General features: G+C 54.9%; 1 long non-coding RNA gene across 2 annotated transcripts; it reads right to left on the minus strand.

The window, feature by feature from the left end:
• Nucleotides 1-14,797: 14,797 nt before the first annotated feature.
• LOC114226446 (uncharacterized) lies at nucleotides 14,798-15,311 on the minus strand. Of its 2 annotated transcripts, none has more exons than XR_003612759.2 (2): nucleotides 15,126-15,311; nucleotides 14,798-14,932 (listed from the first exon to the last, which is right to left on the minus strand). It is a non-coding gene; the product is annotated as an uncharacterized LOC114226446 (long non-coding RNA). The 2 variants fall into 2 exon arrangements; XR_015768437.1 differs by having other exon boundaries at nucleotides 15,080-15,311.
• Between the last annotated feature and the right edge of the window lie 4,553 nt (nucleotides 15,312-19,864).

Raw genomic sequence — 19,864 nt, forward strand, 5'->3', positions numbered from 1 at the left:
CCAAAGAGTGAAAGAAAATTATAAATCATGGTTTGAAGCAGCTACGTTTTTTTTTTTTTAATTTTTTTATTGTTATGTTAATCACCATATATTACATCATTAGTTTTTGGTGCAGTGTTCCATGATTCATTGTTTGTTCATAGCACCCAGTGCTCCATGCAGAACGTGCCCTCCTCAATACCCATCACCAGGCTAACCCATCCCCCTACCCCCCTCCCCTCTACGTTTTTAAGCAGTGTATTGTGCTGTATGAGACCATCAAACAGGATTCCACACAACATTGTTTTCTACCAAGAGACCTATTTCAAAGTAAAGAAGGTATGAACGTCGGCCCATGACCCTGGCTTCACAGCTGTTACCCTCACCCCATCACCCAGAAGCAGCGACCTAGTAAGGAGGGTGGGAAGGCGTGTTAATGGCTGAGCTAAGGTGCCCACCCTGGGCCAGAATCCCGCAGGATTCAGTCACTGTCCCCCAGGACGCACGGTTTGTGCTGAAGCGATGGTCCGTGAGTGGCCCTGGGTCCCCAGCACCTTGAATACAAGCTCCAGGAGCCACAGAACAGAGCATGCTCGCCCTGTTGCCGCTGTTCCCGTGAGCCCCAGCACGATCGGTGCTTCCTCTCACTGCAGATACCGGCTCTGCGGGGTGGGGTATCCCGGTCCCTGCTTGGGGGGACGTTTCTGCCTACGTCTCCACCACACTGGAAGCCACGGTTACATTCGGCTACGTCAGGCTTCCCATGCCTGCGGTCGAGCACTCGGGGAGCCGACTTACTGTACTGCTAGGTAGTCAACCCCAACTCCATGAAGGGCGAGGCATGCTGATACTCACTGGGGACAGGACAGAAATGTCTGGAGCTGGCAGGTTCACTGGGACACTTCCACGTCCATGCCAAGTGGTAAACTCTAAGTGGACAATGGCAGCACCCATGGCCCATCAGAGGCAAGGCAACCGCGGGACAAACACATCAGACCAGCCAAGCTTCGAGCTGGGAGAGACCAGCCCGGAAGGGGGGTGGAGGAAGGAGTATGATTTCAGCCGTGGGGCCGGTAGCAGGGACCACTGCTTGGCTGGACAACCTGTGTTCTAACCTTTTAGTAGACGGCAGCTAGATAACATCGTGAAGGATCATGCTGCACTGCCCTCTCAGGAAGTAAGTCAGGGCATCTGTCCCCGGGCCAAACGTGCATGGCATGCCCTGGGATGGACTCACTTGTGGGTCTCGTCAGGTCGCCCGGCGGGAGCAGCTCTGCCAATGCTGGCCGATCCTACAGCCACCACGGGCCCTATGAGTCCACCAGGGTGGCTGTTTCCAGGGCTGTGTGCCGTGCGTAAATACCCAGAGAGCCTTTCCTCGAGGTCACGGTGGAGGCCTCTTGCCTGCTTCCCCAGGGCTGTCTCATTGCCTCTGAGGGATGAGATGCATCAGCTACATCATCACCCTTGCACACGCACCCCGCAAGTATGAAAGATGAAGCACCTGTGGGCGACAGGACCTGGCAGATCAGTCCCGTCGTCGTCCTTTCCCCGCCAGACGGGACTGGGTTCCGGGAGCTGCACGTCGTCTCCCTGAAGACGGAGAATTGGCCAGTGACGCAGTGACCTCCTTGATATCTGTTGTCCGGCCTTCCCGCCCGTGTCCCCTCTTCTCTGAGATTGTAATCCCCAGGAAAAATGTCAGCCCAGAAGCCTTTGCCTCAGGCTCTACTTTCTAGGGCAACTGCGCTAAGAATAGACAACAATAATCATACAATTTTAACTATGCAGCCTTGTTCAGAAAAAGGCCGGACAACTTTATAGTGTCCAAAATAAATGAGAAGTCAAAGCCAGAGTGGTCACGGCAGCTGATGCTGGGTCAGCCCTCAGGGAGCGAGGGACAGGAGACAGACGTGGTGACAGGTTCATGCGTAATCGGAGAAGAGACGGAGCCATGGGCCTGCATTCGCCAGGGCAATGACCTCCCATTTCAGGGGGGAGCCCGAAGGGCCACCTCACCCATGAACCAGAACTAGAGAAGTTTTACCCGCTGCTCCCAGAAATGAGCAAGGAAGTTTTCGACCTTCCTGGAGATCAAAATGAAAAGGCTCACGGAAGAAACAGAAACTCTGGGCATACGACATGTGACCGTGTGGAGTGTAAACGTCTACTCGTTCTTGGTGCGTGGGTCTCAGGCTAAGAAATTACAATAAAAGTTGTGTCATGGGATTGGAATCCTTGGTGCCTAGGAAGGAAAAAAATGTACGCATTCCTTTAAGGACATTTCTCCAAACTAGAAGATGAGCTTACAGTGAGAGTCGTTCAGGTAAGAAACAACAGGACTTGTGTCCCCAAGAGCTAGAGGTAAGTGATAATAAGATCAAAGGCAACACAAATAAAGAACAAACAAAAATTTTAAAGAAGTCATTTAGAAACATGAGAAGTGAAAAATATCACAGAAATTAGAAACTCGAGGGGAGGGCTAGGAACAGATGAGAGAGTGGAAGCAAATCGGTGAGCTAGAACACAGAGACGGGAGTGTTACCCAGAAAACAGCACAGAAAGGTCAGAGATTGTTTAAATCACGGGCCATCAAAAGACAGGAAAAATAGAAAGAGATGATCCGATGTAGGCGCCGAGGGGAGAATAAGAGGCAATGCTCAGAGACAATGATGAACTTTCCAGGACTTTCCAGAACATGAGTTTGCGCGGGCCGCCGGAACAAAGCGCCAGGGGTTGTGGGGCTCAATCAGCAGGGCTGGCTCCTCCCGAGGCCTCTCTCCTGGGCGTGTGGACACTGTCTCTCCCTGTGTCCTCACGTGTGTGTGTCCTCTCCTCCTTTCATGAGGACACCCGTCCTACTGGGTCAGGCCACGCCATGGCCTTGTTTTACCTTAATCACCTCTGTATTAAAGACGCTGTCTCCCCATTACTGCCACCTCCCGAGGTGCTGGGGGTCAGAGCTTCAGCATCAGGATTTGGGGACATGATCCAGCCCATGACAGAAACAACCGAAGATGAAAAGCATGGAAGCTGCAATCTGAGGCTCGAGCAAAACCGAAACACAGGATCCTCACACAGAAGAGGAGCCTCGAAGGAGACGGGAGAGAGGACGTGCCCATGTCCGGGGCAGCACCAGAGACCACCGACGCCCGTGAGCAGAGGACGTCGCCGTCACTGTCCAGGAGGAGACCCGCTGCTGAGTGAGAACCGATGCCCACGGAGCTATCCTCCGTGGGGAGCCCGAGTGTCCCTAGACCCACAGACGGGGGGCGTCCCCGACCCCTCTGGACGCTGCAGGCCCGGGGGAGGGAAGAGGACCAAAGAGACTGAGATGCAGGAGGCAGCTGTGAGCTGAGTCGAAACCACGGGGTGTAAAACAGCAGTATAGTGGCTCGCTGGGGACAGCGAAGGTCAGGTGGGAAAAAGAGAAGGGGCTCAGGCCTCCATGTGAGGTGTGGGCACCGGGGGAAGCCCCCAAAATGATCGCTGGGGTGTGGGAGAAACTCTGGACTTCTCTCCACAGATACCTGGTGACCCAACACCAAGAGGGCAGGTGACTGGCCTTGGGGTGGCACTAGGCCACTGACACACCCAGGGCTGGAGACACGCAGGATTTCTGTGCTGCAGGGGGTGGGAAGCAGGGCCCTCGCCCTGGGCCATGGCACATCGTGGGCTGTTCCTGCCGCTCCCAGGCAAGGACCCCAGAGAGCTGCACCCTGCAGGCTCGGCCCAGAGAGGAGCTTCTTCCATTTTGCATAAAAAAGCCCTGCTCCCTGTGTCTCTCTGGGCACAGCAGGATTTGTGGTGGCAGGCCCATGGCAGCCTCGAGCCTCCCAACGCCCTTTCTGTCCCATCCCCAGCACTGTCCCACCCTGGGGTGGATGACCCGGACCTCCCAGCCAAGCCCCGTTCACCACATTTTGAAAAAGAGCCACCCCTTTGCCTACCGTAAGCCTGGAACACATGCTGGTGACTGGGTCTGCCCTGGGGAGGCCCACCAGGCCTTGGTGGCTCTCCTAGGAAGGCTGGCAGGAAATCCCAGGGCCTAGAGACCCGGGGTGTGGTCTACAAGGGCAGCGTGTGGGATCTGGGTGGAAACAACGCTTTGGCCATGAGGCTTCTTGTTCTACAGGGAGAGGCAGAGTGGGGCTCAAGAGCTTGGAGGGGATCCCTTCAATCTGGGACAGCCGGAGTTCAGGCTACCTGTGCCCCACAGTGTGGTTACAGATGATTGTTCATTTTAACAAATCAACCCTCACAAAGTGGATATGTGCTTTAAAAGTTGTGCACCCGAGTGCACCTGAGTGCACACATGCATCATGAAGCCACACACAGCACAAAGGCACGTGTGCACACGTGTCTACATATTTCATGTGCACCTGCACACACATGAACACACACACCTGCATAGATGCACACACACATGCACAGAGACACACATGCATGCACACACATGCACACACACACACCTATACACACACCTGCACAGGTGAATGCATACACTCGTGCACACACACCTATATGCACACACACATGCACAGAGACACACATGCATGCACACAACTACATGCACAGACACACACATACTGGCAAGGCACACACATGCACACACATGTGCACAGATGCGTGCATACACACGTGTGGGAACACACATGCACACACATGCACACACACTTATACACACGCATGCACACGACTACACACACCTGCACAGATGCACACACATGCACACACTCAGGCACACACCCGCACACACACATACACACACGCACACATGCACATACCTGCACACATGCACACACATGTAGGCACACACACATGCACGCCCACACACAACCCCACAACCAGAAGGTAGCATCAGTAACATGAGCCCAAGGGGCCACAGGAAGATGTTGCTGCTGAGCCTGGCCTGCTCCGACAAGCTGCTCACAGGCTGCGGCAGAAGAGCAAGTAGGCTAATGATCACACCATTCTACTCAGGCCTGGAGGTGGAGGGCTAGCCTGTATTTTTAATAAGAACCGAAAGAACTTATGTAACCTGTTCTTTCCAGGTGGAAGTGATGTTTTTAGTAATCGGTGAGAAAACACCTGTCCTTTAAAAAAAGCCTGTGATGTGCTCTGAAAACTCATACTTGATTTAATGTCCTGTGACTTTGTTGCCAAAACCTGTTCAATTTGTCACCTAGAGCAGTTCTCATATCTGCTCGTTTCCAAAATGTAGAAACCATTTTTTCCTAATCTGTCAAAAAAAAAGGTCTTCCCGGTAAAAAGTCCCAGTGAATTTTGAACCCGTTCGTTAAAGATCCACAAATGCAACTCTTTTGAGCTGGTTTGCAGGACCACTGCCGGTTCCCAGGAGGACGGAGTCTCAGCACCGGCTTGTGTGCAGCTAGGGGTGGACTCGAACAAGGTCATGACTGGGGAGCACAGCAGAGGGTGCCCTCCTCGCGTGGAAGTTACATATTCTTCTGGGGTGGTCTCTTCTGCTGTGGCAGCCACATCGTGGGTGAGCCACATCGCGGATGGAGCCTTGGGTCGCCGGGCTCCAGTGTGCCAGACCGAGGGGCTGGAAGCGACCGAGCGGATTCATCCCCACCAGCCTCCCTAAAGACTGTTAAAATGATTAATCCTAAATTATTTGTAATGCTACATTGAGGGCAAAATATTTTTTAAGAATAAATGAACATTTTGAAATGTTTATTTCATTTTATCTCATTTTTCATTTTCACATATATTTTGTAGTGTATTTAATATTTAATATTTTAGTGCAGTGAATCATGTATTTTTAATTAAATAGATTACATATATTTGGGGGAATTTGCTCAGATGCTTTTTACTGATGTGTGGGTGATCAAAAATGTTTAATAGATCACTCATCAAATTAAAATTTTTTTAATTTTAAAGGATTAAAAGTATACATAAAATACTGAGAGGAAAATTGGAAACAGCAGAGAACCAAGTGTGATTGGCCAAGAGTTTCACGGCTGTGTCCGTTGGTTCTCTTGCTGAAGCTCAGGAAGTGGACCCCTGCCTGCAGAGCGGAGGGAGACGGAGGGACATGGCCCCTCTCTCGGGGGCCAGTGGGGCGCGTCACTGGGCGCCATCATTAGTGCCCGGCACACGTGGTAAAGGCTGCTGTCTTGTGGAGGCTGAGCCGTGGGAACGTGCCAGTGTTCAACGGCGTCCGACCTAGAAACCCGCACTCACCACTGCCTGATTGTGGACAGGAGCGGGCATGGTAGTAACGTGGCCCATGGTGTTCTCCCCAAACCCCCACAGTGCCTCCTGCCTGTGTGTTCTTCCAGAACCTGCTGCTTGCCCACAAGGAGGGAGACCTGTGTCCACTCCGCTTGGACCAGAGCCTTGAGAGAGGTCGTGTAAGTGTGAGTGCACCCAGCAAACAGCCCACAGCACCCCTGCAGCAGGCACAGAGGGGAGTGTGCCAGAATCCCACGTGTGGGTGATGCGGGGCCACCCACGATGGGCTCACAGTCCCCAGAAGTGCAGAGGGCGTATCAGGGGGTCAAGTCTGAAATTGGGGACGGTCTCCAGAACAGCCTGGGGCTCCATCCCCGGTCCTGCCGCCAAGGACCTCTCCTCATAGCTTCGTCCACCTTGCCCGGGGCACGGCCACAGCGTGGTCGCTGGCTCTCTGCTGCATTTGACTTGGAACCCGAGGAACAGCAATCCAGGCCCCACACCACCCACCGTGGCTGCGCCTCTGCGCCCCTGGGAGGCAAAATCCTAATCAGCCCAGAGCACGGACGGGTCCTCATAAGCCCTGGGATTAGCAGCTCTGTGATGTTCTGTGACACCCTTCCAGGACGGGGGGCTGCCCCCCTCCCCAGCCCCGTTGTCCTGCCAGATTGTGCTACTCATGATGACAAACGACACTTACTTTGGGACAAAACTCAGTATTAAAATGTTCAAGGAGAAAAAAAAAAAAATCTCCTGATGGTTTTGACGGGGATGAAGTGACTGATCCTTTCCGGGAGTTTAAATGTCCATGTGGGGAGGGCTTTGGATTAAAACTCTCGGTCCTGGAAACATAACGCATTGTGCTTCCTGCTGCCTGTCACTTGAAACGAAAGTATTTGGCTTAAGCTTATTTTTCCTCTTTAAGCTGCCCGGCACAGACTTTGCCCCGAGAGTGGTTTTACAAAGCAAAGATATTTATTTCCCGAGTTGTGGAAAAGCTGTCCCCCTCCAAGTGACCTGCTTCTGGAGAAGTTAAGTAACAAAGCTCACGTGCGAGGCCCACCGGATGGTTCCTGCCTCCAGGCATGACTGCAGGATTTGTGCCCGTGCGAGGGTCAGTCTGTGTGGGTCAGTCCCGAGGGCAGGGCCGGGGGTCAGGAAGCACCCCTTACCCCTCGCCCCGTCCCTGTCCAGGGCAGGCGTCAGCAGCAGTGGGGGCGCTAGAGACCCACAGGCCACCTCCGGCTGTGCCACATTGGGCCTGGGCTGGCAGGGAGCCCCGGTCTCCCTCTCTCCCCGGGGAAGGGGATGTCCACGCCCAGACCTGCCACGGGGCCAGCGTGGGAACCCATGGTGTCCGTCACAGGTTATGTGGGAGAGCGTGTGAAGCAGGGCACCCCCAGAAGCAAGCCGGTCAGCCAGGCTGGTGGAGGGGTAGGTGGCCTGCCTGGGTGTGAGTGCGTCTCCAGGGCCATGAGTGTGTGACCACCCTCGGCCATCCCAAAGGTGCCCAGAGGGTCCTTGGGAAATGCCCGTGGACAGAGGCAAATAACGATGCAGGGGGTGGGGAGGGAGAGAGGCCAGGAGGGGCTGCTCCCTCCTCCAACCCAGCTTAGAAACTCTCCCACCAGGCCTGCCAGAGACACTGGCATCCTGGGGAGGGCCCATCTGGGTCACAGCCTGTGGGGGTGGGGGCCCTCTCCACTGTCCTTGCCGCGCCATCTGCAGATCTCTCATCTCCTTGCAGAGTGGAAACGGGGGTGCTCTACCCATCCCCAGCTGTGTGCCCGGCATCCGGAACATGCTGGAACATGTGCCCGGAACATGCCAGAACACCCAGCCGAGAGTCCTGCTCGGTTTCTGTTGACTCAGTGAGTTAGGAGGCTGTTCTGAGGAGGCTGGCACAGGGTCACCAGCCCACCCAGGGCTCGGTGTCCTCGTCTATGAAAAAGGCAATGAAAGAGGTGATATTTAGGGACCCCCCTGGTGCCCACATTCTGAGTCTAATGTTTAAAAGGAATGAGATGAAAGTAAAGGGAGAAGCTGGTCAGGGTTAAAGACGTTTCCATGGAAATGAAACACCCTGGCTGGGGTCAGGCCCCTCGGCAGCCCTGAAGTTGCAAGGAAGTTTCCAGAATTACGGCATCTGCCTGCCCATTGAGGGAGAAGCTTACTGTGCCTCAGTCGCTCCACTCAGAGCTGCCTGCTGTACACTGAACATTGGCCACAAAAGCCAGGCATGCCCTAATCCCTGGAACCATCAGTGAGACCTCGTGTTTGGAGAAAGGGCTTTGTGGTTGGGATTAAGTTAAAGATTCTGAGAGACCATCCTGGATTATCAGGATGGGCCGTAAGTGCAGTCCCGCGTGTCTTGGTCCGAGAGAGGCCAGGGGAGAGGTGACACAGGCGCAGGGTAGGGCCGCGTGACCACAGGGGTGGAGACCAGAGTGACCGGCCCAGGCTGCGGAGGCGGGCAGCGCCAAGGCTGGGAGGGCCTCCAGGCGCTCACCTTCCTGCCACCATCCTGACTTTGGCTCCGTGAATGGACTCCTGGCCTCCAGACGTGAGGGAGAGAGACGAACATCTGTGGGACGTTGTGACGGTGGCCCCAGGGGGCTGGCAGCCAGGCACGGGAGCTGGGCTGCAGCTTGCCAGGCAGGAAGGTGTGTGGTGGGCTCCGTGGCTCACCCGGCGGCAAGCATGTGAGACCTCAGCCCCGTCCAGCTCCCTGGAGAGGACGTAGGAGGGGCCGTGTGGATGCAGACTCACCTGCCCTGGGAGGATCGCCCCGAAATCCTGAGACGCTCTGTTCCTTTTATGTCCCTGGTTCTGCTTCACAAAGGCAAAATGACGCCCGGCTGTTCACACCAGTCCCTGCTGACTCCCCGCATGACGACGACGGGCTCTGTGTCCCACTGTCCTCGGCACCGGAGGAGCGTGGATCCGCACACAGATCCGCAGGAAGCGTATACAGGCGCGAAGCTCTCAGGTTTGAGCTGGGACTTGTTCTGAGCAGCCCTTCCCGAGGCCTCCTTGCACCCTGGAGCCCTTGCCAGGCCTTTGGGAGGAGAAGCTGCATCCCCAGCCCGGCCTGCTGGAAGGTCCTTCTGCACCACCGCCTCCCTCCCAAGCCACACGTCTGCCAGGACACTCACGCGGAAACACCAGCCCTCACACAAACGTGCGAGGGCCCCTGGGGAGCCCAGCCTGGGGTCAGGCCCCACTGGGAGACAGGAAGTCAGTAGGCGTCCGGAAGGAGGTGACCTGCCTGGGACCACACAGCCCAGACAACAAAGCAGGGACTCCGGGTCCGCTCACCTCTGCACGAAGCATTCTGCAATTCACAGAACTTTAATTTCCAGAAATTGAAGCTCGTTCCAAGTGCCAAAACTTTAATAATGTTTTAATGCACTGTTTGATTCAAAATGTTCATTTAAGTATGATTTAAGCTTCTTATTTTTCTGAAATGTGTTTTAGGATGTTCTGCATCCTCAAGTACAATTTGACACGCAAACAAAGCTGCACCACAGGGGTCCCGGGAGGGGTGGGAGGTCCGCACTCGGCTCTCTGGCAGGAAAAGCCACAAGCTGGCACATCTCAGCAGAGAAGCACCTCCTTTCCCCTCTGGCAGCCGGGGGTGGGGGGGGCAGGTGGGCACAGTTACCGTCCTGCAGGGGCAGCGGGGGGCCAAGGTGGGGAGAAGGCAGCCCTGCCCGCCAGGGAGGGTTTGTCCGGCCTCTCTGGGCAGGACCAGGCACAGCGATGGGGGCCCCGGGGCACAGGGTCACTGGCTGGGGTGCAGGCTCTGTGGGTGGATCTCTGACCAGTTGCAGGAAATGCTATGTGCCTTGTGGTATGTTCTCCCATTCACACTTCACGCAGCTTTAGGATACGCATGTGGCTCCTCACTTGGGGACGTTCTCGGGAGCAATGTCACGGAAGGAGAGGCCCGTTACGTTCTAGGACGCTTGATCGCCTTGACAAATTCTCGGAGAGTGTGCATCACTGGGGGCTTACGATGGTGTTGCCCTTGTCTGTGCGTTTTTACTTTTTAACTTTTACTGCAGTGTCACATGCCTGCAGAAAAGTGCACAATGCACCAACGCACCGCTCCGGGTCTCGTTCCCACGTGCCGTGGAGCCCCCACGCCACGCGAGGAACAGTGCGGTCAACATCCAGAAGCCGTCCTCCCGTCGCCTGCCAGCCCCGAGCCCCGGGACCCCCCTGCCCTGCACATGGCAGCTCATCGCCCACGTGCGCGGACGTCCCAACAGCTCGTTGTATGCTCACACCGGGGACGGTCCTGGGCACCGCACGAAGCTGCCGCTGTGACTCTGTTACCATTTACTGTTCCAGCCTGTGCAATCCAGACCTCTACGATCCACTTTACTATCCGTGGACAGTCGGGTTGTTCCCTGCTTTGGGATATTTCAAATAAAGCTGCTGTGAATGTGCTTGCACATGGCCCTCTCCGTGGGCACAGGCTGAGGGACGGCCAGGTCACGGGGCTGGCGGACATGTTCACCGTCAGCCGGGAGGTTTCCCACCATTCTAACGGCGGACTGTCTACCCCTTGCCGGGGGTGTGGGAGGTGTGTGGGGGGGTGTTGCCGAAATCTCCCTCCACGCTGTAACTTCTCTTTCTTAATGATGTCTTCTAAATAATGAGAGGCCTTGGGCGCCTGGGTGGCTCAGTCGTTAAGCGTCTACCTTCGGCTCAGGTCATGATCCCAGGGTCCTGGGATCGAGCCCCGCATCCGGCTCCTTGCTCGGCGGGAAGCCTGCTTCTCCCTCTCCCATTCCCCCTGCTTGTGTTCCTTTTCTCACTGTGTCTCTCTCTGTCAAATAAATAAATAAAATCTTAAAAAAAAAATAGACAACAAAAGGCCTTAATTCTGAGACAATCCACCGTGTCAGTCTTTGCCCGTAGGTTAGCGGTTGGGCATCCTAAGACTGTACATACATCCTAATGTCATACTATCTTGAGATCCTAAATATCGTTTCCTGTATTATCTGGTAGAAAACTTTGTTGGTCTCTCATTTTTGGCTCCACGGTCTCCCTGGAACTGGTTTCTGTGGATGCTGTGAAATAAGGGTTTTATCAGTCAGCTGTTGCTGGATAACAAGCCCCCCAAATCTAGGAGTTTAAAACACCAGCTGTGCATCTGGCTCATGAGTGTGGGCTTGGCCCGGCTGCTCTGGGCTGTTGTGGCTTCTCGATCTCTGTACCAGCAGCAGGTCACTTGCTTGGGTGACCTGCGAGGCCTCCCTTGTGTTCTGGGGCGGGCAGGCTGACCAGCAGGGGACACAGGTCCCTGGGCCGTATGCCTCTCATCATCCAAGGGCTGCATGGTGGCCACGATGGGGTTCTCAAGGAGAGCAACGTGGCAAGCCCAGGATGCAAATGCTTTTGGGTCTGCACATATGTCCTGTCAGCTACAGTCCTATTGGCCAAAGTAAATCTCGAGCCAAGGCCAGGGCCTGAAAGGGACACCCAAGAAACACAGTGACAGGGCACAGAGATGGGGAGGGGGACTCTGTGGCCACATTTCCAATCCAACACAGTCCATCTGCTGGCCCCACATTGTCCTTGATCCCCCACATGTAAAACACACTCGACCTCCCCAGGACCCAGGTCTCATTTGACTGTAGCCTCAGGTCCACGTCCTGGATCCTCTCCATGCAAAGAGCCAAGGAGCAGAGAGACAGCATCTGCTCCCAAACCCACACCCATGGCTCCCTGTGCTTTAGAGGGTCCGATTTCTGTGGGACCTTCAGATGCCCCGGGTCCTTTCACCTGGCTGAAGGTCTGCATGGCATCGCCTTCAGTCTTTCAAAGGGGTCGTACCCCTCGGTTTGACTAAAGTTCATTAGCTGCATTTTCCAACTTCGAGCCATCCCAGGCGACAGTTCTGCCCATTGTTTGGCACGCACATAATGTAGGCTGTCCGCACCCAGCGTCCGTGATAAATGCCTCCTCGTTTTCCCAGCCTCTGCCAGCCAAAGGACTGGGGTCTTTGTGACAGCAGCATCCCCACGTCTAGGAGGCAATTCCTGTATCGGTCAGGCTTGCAGGACCACACACCACCTCAGAAGGTGGAAGCTGAAGTCACCAAGCGCTCTCTGAGCTCCCGCCCCGGGGGCTGTGCCCCCCCCCCCCCCCGTCTGCTCCTGCACCTGCTGTTGTGTGTTTAATGCTGATACGTTCTCAGCCCCGCACAAAGTTACGAGTGTTGCTTCATGCCATCGATAGTTCTCTAGCGTCGCCCACAGGTCTCTCCTCATTGTCATCACCCTTCGCGGACGGCGCAGTGCCCGTCCGTCTTCGATGGCGGCCCTTCCGTGTGAGTGACGCCAAGCTGCCCAACAGGAACTCTGTCGGCTGTTTATTTGTGGGGCTGTGGAAACGTCTTCTTTTACTTTCCTTTTTTTCTCTTTGTCCTTGCTGTTCACATCTTCGTTTTTATTTTCTTAGGTGACATTTTCTTTTAATATTCCTGCTTGGTGTTTTGGTGCTTGCTCAGTATCTTTCACCTGGCTGAAGGTCTGCATGGCACCGCCTTCAATCTTTATTGAAATCATCAGCCATTATGTCTTTAAACACTTCTTTGGCTCTTTCCCCCTTTCCTCCTCCCTGTCTCTGGGGTGTGCAGGACCCCTCCCGTTGTGTCACTGGTGCCTTGTCCCCCTTCTTCTGTACTTGCCAGCGTCTGTCTGTCCATGCTTCCCTCTGCTACCCTCCAAGCAGTCGTCCACTGCAGGAATTAAATCTAGGAAGAGCCATACCATACGATCCACAAGGCCGCCGACCAGACCCCAGGTGAGATGCGTGCACTGCCCCACACCGAAGGAGAGGACCCAGCCGGGGTGCCCATCGCCCTCTGCTCACCTCAGTGGGTGTGAGGACTTCATGGGATGGGGTCCCCCGACACACTGAGCCGCCAGTCTGCATAGTGAGTGTTAGCAAAGCTCAGTTTCTTTCTCATGGTTGAAGAGCAAATACAGGGGAAAAAAACTCCGTTATTTTCACGCACCGCAGCTTCCTAACCAGCATGCTCACATCGTCGAGAAGGGGTCTTCCCCCCTTCCCCCCACGTCCAGTGGAAGACGGTCTCAGCCTGATCCCAAGAGGCGCCCAGAGGAACAAAGCGCCTTCTCTCTGCAGCTCTGACAATAGCTCTGGGGAGCGTGAGCAGAGCCATGACTCCACTCCGTGGAAACCACACTGTGCACCCAAACCCCAGGCTTTCATGCTGTTTTGAAGACGTCTGGCCTACATCTTATTTTTGCCCTAGGATGTTTTCAGAGACAGCCTCTGTCAGACTGAATTTGAGTCACTTCTGGGCTTATTTAAAATTTGATGTTCTTGGTGCAATGTTCTCAGCTAATCGCTGTCTGTTCTGGGAAGAGCTGAAGCATCTCCCTCATCTGAGTCAGCTTCGGACTTGCCCCCAGCCGCCTGGAGGAGCGGCCTGTGGCCACCTCACCTTCGCACACAGGCACGCACCACCATCTCTAGGCTGCTCCTGACACAAACACCTCTGGGGCATGGCCTCTCCCTCACGCACGGTCATTCCAGCTTCAGGCTGCTCTCAGCTCCCGGTCTTCTCCTCCCTGGGGTCCAATCAAGAGCCTGCACACCCTCCGTCCCCAACACAGTCACAACCTCAAGCCACTGCAGAGAGAAGAGGCAGCAAGGCCAGGGGACAGACAGGGTTGGGGAGAAGCAGGGCGACGGCCCCCAGGGGCTAAGAAAGAGAGCAGATTACACGGAAGGAGAAAGAAGGAAGGAGGTGACAGAGCAGAAATCATGTGAGAGAACAGACGTGTAACAAAGAAAACATCAACAAGCTGAAACTCGGTTCTGGTAAATGATCAATAAAATTGATACTATCACAAATCAATGACTGCTCTCAGGAGCGGAAGCATGGGCCCCTGCAGACCCCACACGTTAGACCTAACCGTTAGCAAAGTCAGGCCGCGCAAAATGGACGAGGTCCTTGAAAAACAGGACCTCCCAAAATTGACACAAGCAGATATAAAACTCTGAAATGTCCTATGTCTTACAGAAATTGAGCCTGTAATCAGACACCTTCCCAAAGAAAAGTGCAGGCCCTGAGGGGTCCCCGGTGAGCTTTCCTTTAAGGAAAAATGAATATACTCTTGCTCTTGCTTCTGAAAAACTAGGAGATACACCCAACTCACTTACCGAAACCCATGGGCCCGTGCTCCCCGTGAACATCACAAAAAACCTTAAACACAGTTCTAGCAAGTTGAATTCAGTGACTGAGAGGAGCTATGCCAGGAATGCTTATTGTTTGAACACTCAAAATCAATCAACGTGGTGCCTGGGTGGCTCAGTCATTGAGCGTCTGCCTTCGGATCAGGTCGTGGTCCCAGGGTCCTGGGATCGAGCCCCACATCGGGCTCCCTGTTCAGCGGGAAGCCTGCTTCTCTCTCTCCCACTCCCCCTGCTTGTGTTCCTGCTCTTGCTCTCGCTCTCTGTGTGTCAAATAAATAAATAAAATCTTAAAAAAAAAGTCAATCAACTGATTGACAGAACAGAGGAGAAAAACCGTAGGATCAACCCAATAGGTGCAGAAAAAAAAATGATAAAGTCGAGCCTGTTTGTGATTTTTTTAAAGAACTACTTGCAAACTGGAAGTGGAAGGTCCCAATCTGATAAAGCCGTTTGCAGAAACCTTGCAGGTGAGGTCATGCCTGATGGAGGACCATTAAGCATCACACGGGCACTGGAATGGGGAGATAGAAACACTTTCAGTCCGTGGCGCTGTGGCACCCAGTGTCTGTGTGGACATAAGGAACTGTGGTCTTTGTGTTACGGCACACACAGACCGACTCAAAGTGGGTCACAGACCGAGATGGGGGGAGGGACACACATGCAATTGAGATTCTGGAGGAAGTCACAGAAGGATGTCTTCTGACCTTGGCTTTGGTGAGGACTTCTTGGGCAGAATGATAAAGTACAAACTGTAAAATAAAAATATCGATAAATTAGACTTCATTGAAATTGAATACTTCTGCTCATCAAAAGACACCCTTCAGAAAATGAAAAAGCAAACTGAAGTCCAGTGAAAATATCTGTGATCCGTGGGACAAGGGACTTCTCCCCAGAACACAGAGAGAACAAGAAGCAATAAAAAGGACAAACACCCCAGCCAAGACTTGGCAAAGACGTGAGCTGACGCTGCACAGAAGAGGGCGTCTGCGTGGCCAGTAAGCACGTGAAACTGCACACAGCATTGTTGCTGGGTAGAGATGAGATGCCGCCGCACACCCCCCAGGATGTCTGTGATGAAAAGCACAACAGCACCAGGTGTCGGCAAGGGTGCAGGGCCGCAGGGACGCTCATCCACGGCCCGTGGGAGTGTCAGCAGCACAACCACTCTGGAAAGCCTTCTGATGGTTTCTAGTAAGGCTGAGCACGCGTCCACCCCAGGGCCCAGCGACTCTCCTTCCGAGCGTGTGCCCAGAAGGGACGGGTGCCTCTGTCCACAAAAGACCGGGACAGGGATGGGCACAGCAACCTCGTTCATGACACCCCTGACCTGGAAACAGTCAGCACGTGGAGGCTGGACACAACTCGCGGCCCCCGTGGGGGGGGAGCAGCCCGCCGTGGAGGTTAGCAGGACCGTGCTGTGCGTTACCCCACGCATGGTTCTCAGAGATCATGTTGATGGAGAAATCAGAGCAATGGGGCAACGGTAGGACTCCATTCAGCTGGAAGTTCTGGAAAGGCCAAGCGAACGTGCGGCGCTCGCAACCAGATAGACTACGCATGCAGGGTGGAGGCGGGGCTGCCGCCTGGGAGGAGGCAGAGAAGGGCCCCCGAGTCCCGCCCCGGGGGTGGTCACATGAGCGTGTACAGGCATAAAACTGATTCTGCTAAGATTTGTGCATCTTACTCTGTGTAAATTAATTTTAAAAAATTAATCAAAAAACCAAACAAACCAAGAACCTTTCAAAATACAACCTGACATTGGTTGTGAATCCGTGGGGCGTGAGAGACGTGGCAGGGTCAAGGCTTCGGCAGCAGCGGCCGGTGAGTGACAGTCCCAGGGACGCCTGCAGGCCGCTGAGGGACGCCCGCCACCCCAGCCCTGGGAACGACACCCGAGCCCCAAGTCGAGCTAGCCGAAGACGGTCACTTTCTTCTAAGCGCATTTTATAGAGGATCTTTACATCAACGTGTTTGCTGTCTGTCCCCCTTCGGCTCGACCAAGGCATTGTTGTCATATAATACACCGCATGTCTTCAAGGACACGGCTTGTTGAGTTCTGACACGCATGTGAAAATATGTCCACAGCCCAGACAATGAACCATGCCGCCACCCGCAGAGCCCCGGCCGCCGGGCCGTCCCTCCACCTGCCTGCACGCTCAGGCCAGCACTGGTTCCCGTGTCACGTTTCCTGGGACCTTGTCCACATGGACTCACGCTGCACACGCCCACTGGGTCGGGCCCCTCCCTCGGCACGCAGTTTCGAGCGTTGTGCGTGGGTTGCATCCCTGCCCTCACCCTTGCCCGCTGCCGGCCAGCATTTCAGCCACGGACACATTGCAATTTGTGTATCCACTCACTTGTCGATGAACGTCTGGTGGTTTTCGGTTTGGGGCTACTATGAATAACGGTGCTGAGAACATTCTTGAATGCGACTTTCTGTGGGAAGGCGCTTTAACCAGGAGCGGGTGGGGGCAGCGCCGGTCCCAGGCCGGGTGCATGCTTAACTTCCCAGGAAAATGCCAACGTGTTTTCCAAAGTGGCTGCTTCGTTCCCGTTCCAACCGGCGTCACGCGCAGCTCCCTCTTCTCTGCGTCCTCGCCCCTGACATGGTCAGTCTCTAATGTGACCGTTCTAGTGTGAGTGTCACGGGGACACATCCTGCTCTCCCCTAACCACTAATGACGTCGAGGACCACCACTGACGATCTCATCCCCAGCCTCTGCTGGGTGGGCTGCTTTTGGGGAAGCGTGACTGGAGAAATTTGCTCGGGGCGGAGCGGAGCCTTGCGGGCGGGCGGTCTGACGCACTGTTCTGAGCATCTCAGAGCTGCAGCTAGAGTCCTGGGGCTGCCTGCAGCCAGGGGCAAAAGGAGGACGCAGGGAAGTGTTTCTGGGTGGGCGTGTCGTGGCTTGTCACCACCTCACCGGCACCCCACCACTTTGGGGGTGCACGGCCAGCCTGGGAGGGACCCCGGGGAGGAGCTCCGCACATGCAAGGCACTGGCGGTGGGCCGGGGCAGCCACGGAGACCCTCGTGCTCTCCCAGGTCTCCCTGGGGAAGGGGCGAGGAGATTCCACATTAGGGGACCGCTAAAACCAGTCAGTCGGGGAGTCTCCAGCGCGGTGCTAACGAAACCACACCACGTCTGGTGGAGGCGGGGACGTGAAGCGGGCCTGGCGGACAGGAAGGCACAAACACCACAGTGTCCGAAATGGCCCCGTTTTGAGGAGCAAAATACACCATTTTGTCTCCCAAAATTTGTTCTTTCCCCTAATCAGGATTTTTTCCTCCATATAGAGCCACAAACTATGGCGTGGCTCTGAAATCAAATCTTTGATGTCCACCTGGGAGACAAAAGATGACGTTAGCGATTCAGGTGCCCTGATGCGTGGATTTTAAACTGGACGGTCTCACGTGTGAGCCTCCGGAGAGCTCCCCCACATCTGACAGCAGGGGGCAGCGTGGAGGCAGTTGTGCGCAGGACCTGACAGCAGGGTGGGACAGGGCGGGCCACAGCGTCCCCCACAGAGACATCTCCAGGAAGCCCGGCCACCGGAAACCACACATGGGGCGCTCACTGCCAGATTCCTCCATGAACGTCCAGAAAATGAACCAGTGGCCAGGCCTCGGAGGTCCGCAGCGTTCCGCAGCCCTGACGGGAACGAGGGCTCCTCCGGGCCCTGTAGCACCTCGATGTTTTATTCACTCGTGTCTTACATATTTCATGGGCTCTCCTCCCCCAGAGGCTTTGGAGGAAACGCACGGCGTGTCCTTGTCAGCTGCCTGGACCTCCTTCAGAGCAGGACGTGGTGGCCTCCACTCAGATCAGAATGACCTGTCCTGTCAGGCAGAAGCTCCTTGTAAGGCTTTTCCATTTTTAAAGCATTGCCTGAGAATGAAGTTAAATGAGTGCTTGCCCAGTGTGGCAGGAGAGCCCAGAGGGATGTGCCGTCGGGGCACGTGTGGGGTGCTGACCCCTCTGCGCGGGCTCTCAGGATGCCCAGGGCGAGGAGGGCACGCCTCCCTGCAGGCCTGTAGCAAGGACCCTGGCCTGCGCCTGCCCAGCAGGCCCAGCCAACAGCAGGGGCATCTGCCCGCGTCGGGCTCACGGGCCGCCTTGCTGCACATCTGGCTCCACGGTGTCCAGAGCCTCTGGTCCCTGTGTGCCTGGTGGGCATCTGCCAGGGGGGCTGAAGCGCCCCAAGCCCTGTGGCTAACCAGGACAGCCACAGAGCTCCTCCTTGTCCTCGGGAGGGGACCACCTGCCCTGTCCGCTTGTGCTCAGAAGTTTCTGGGCCGGATCTCCAAGAGCCGATGCTGCTATAGTGTCTCGGCGGAGGGGGCCAGGGCGGAGAGCCGCAGAGCTGCGGGAAGGACACGTCAGGTTGTGTGCATGGGCACACAGACACACAAGCCAGGCACACACACGTGCATGCACACACACGGACACACAAGTGCATGCACGCACATGCAGACACAGTGCACCCGCCCACATGCATACAGACACGCATGCACTCACACGGATGAAAGGGAGCACTTCACGAGAAGGGAAAATGACCCCCGAGCCAAGGGAGGACCAAGGAAGGAGTGGAGCAAGAGAGAAATGGTAAATAAGTAAATAGAAGCAAATACATTGTAGAAATCATGATAACAAGGACTCCCAGGGTTTAAATGTATGTAGAGGGGCGCCTGGGTGGCTCAGTCGTGCAGCGTCTGCCTTCGGCTCAGGTCCTGATCCCAGGGTCCTGGGATCGAGCCCCGCATCGGGCTCCCTGCTCCGCGGGAAGCCTGCTCCTCCCTCTCCCTCTGCCTGCCGCTTGCTCTCTCTCTCTCTCTCATTGTCAAATAAATAAATAAAATTTTTAAAAAGTACAAATAAAAAATGTATGTAGAATTCTAAAATAGAAGAACAGTAATGCAAAGGGTGGGGTAGAACAGCATCAGGGCTTTCTGCACGCGTGTCAGCTAAGAGGTGGCAGGACTAATTTCCACTAGAGTCTAACAAGCCAAAGACACATTGCAAACCCCGAGGTGACTACTGAAGGCAGCAAAGTAATTTATAACCGGCAAGTGAATCAAGAATGAACTTGCAATAGAGACAAAACTGGTCTGAACGGAGCCAAGAGAGGAGAAGGGGCAGGGAGCAGGTAAAGGGTCCATCTAAACCCAGATACTTAGACCAAATGCAAAAGAACCTAATGTTTCAGCTAATAGGTGAAGTTTGTTAGACTGGGTGCAGTGGGGACCCTAAACAAGGACGCGAGAAGATAAACATAAGATGTTTTAGGTTTGTAGGTGTGCACGCACTCCCATGGGCCCTGCCCGCTCTGAAAGACCACACGTGGTGCAGCCGTGGGGACGGAACGCCGCTGGCGAGCGGGGGACGGAGAGGAACGTGCAGCCCCAGCTGCGTTCCCTTCGTTGTGTTTAAGTTTTGTCAGAT

Source organism: Eumetopias jubatus, unplaced genomic scaffold, assembly GCF_037043125.1.
Source record: "Eumetopias jubatus isolate StellerSeaLion01/CBP00866 unplaced genomic scaffold, mEumJub1_p1.0 scaffold_1, whole genome shotgun sequence".
NCBI classification, from domain to species: Eukaryota; Metazoa; Chordata; class Mammalia; order Carnivora; family Otariidae; genus Eumetopias; species Eumetopias jubatus.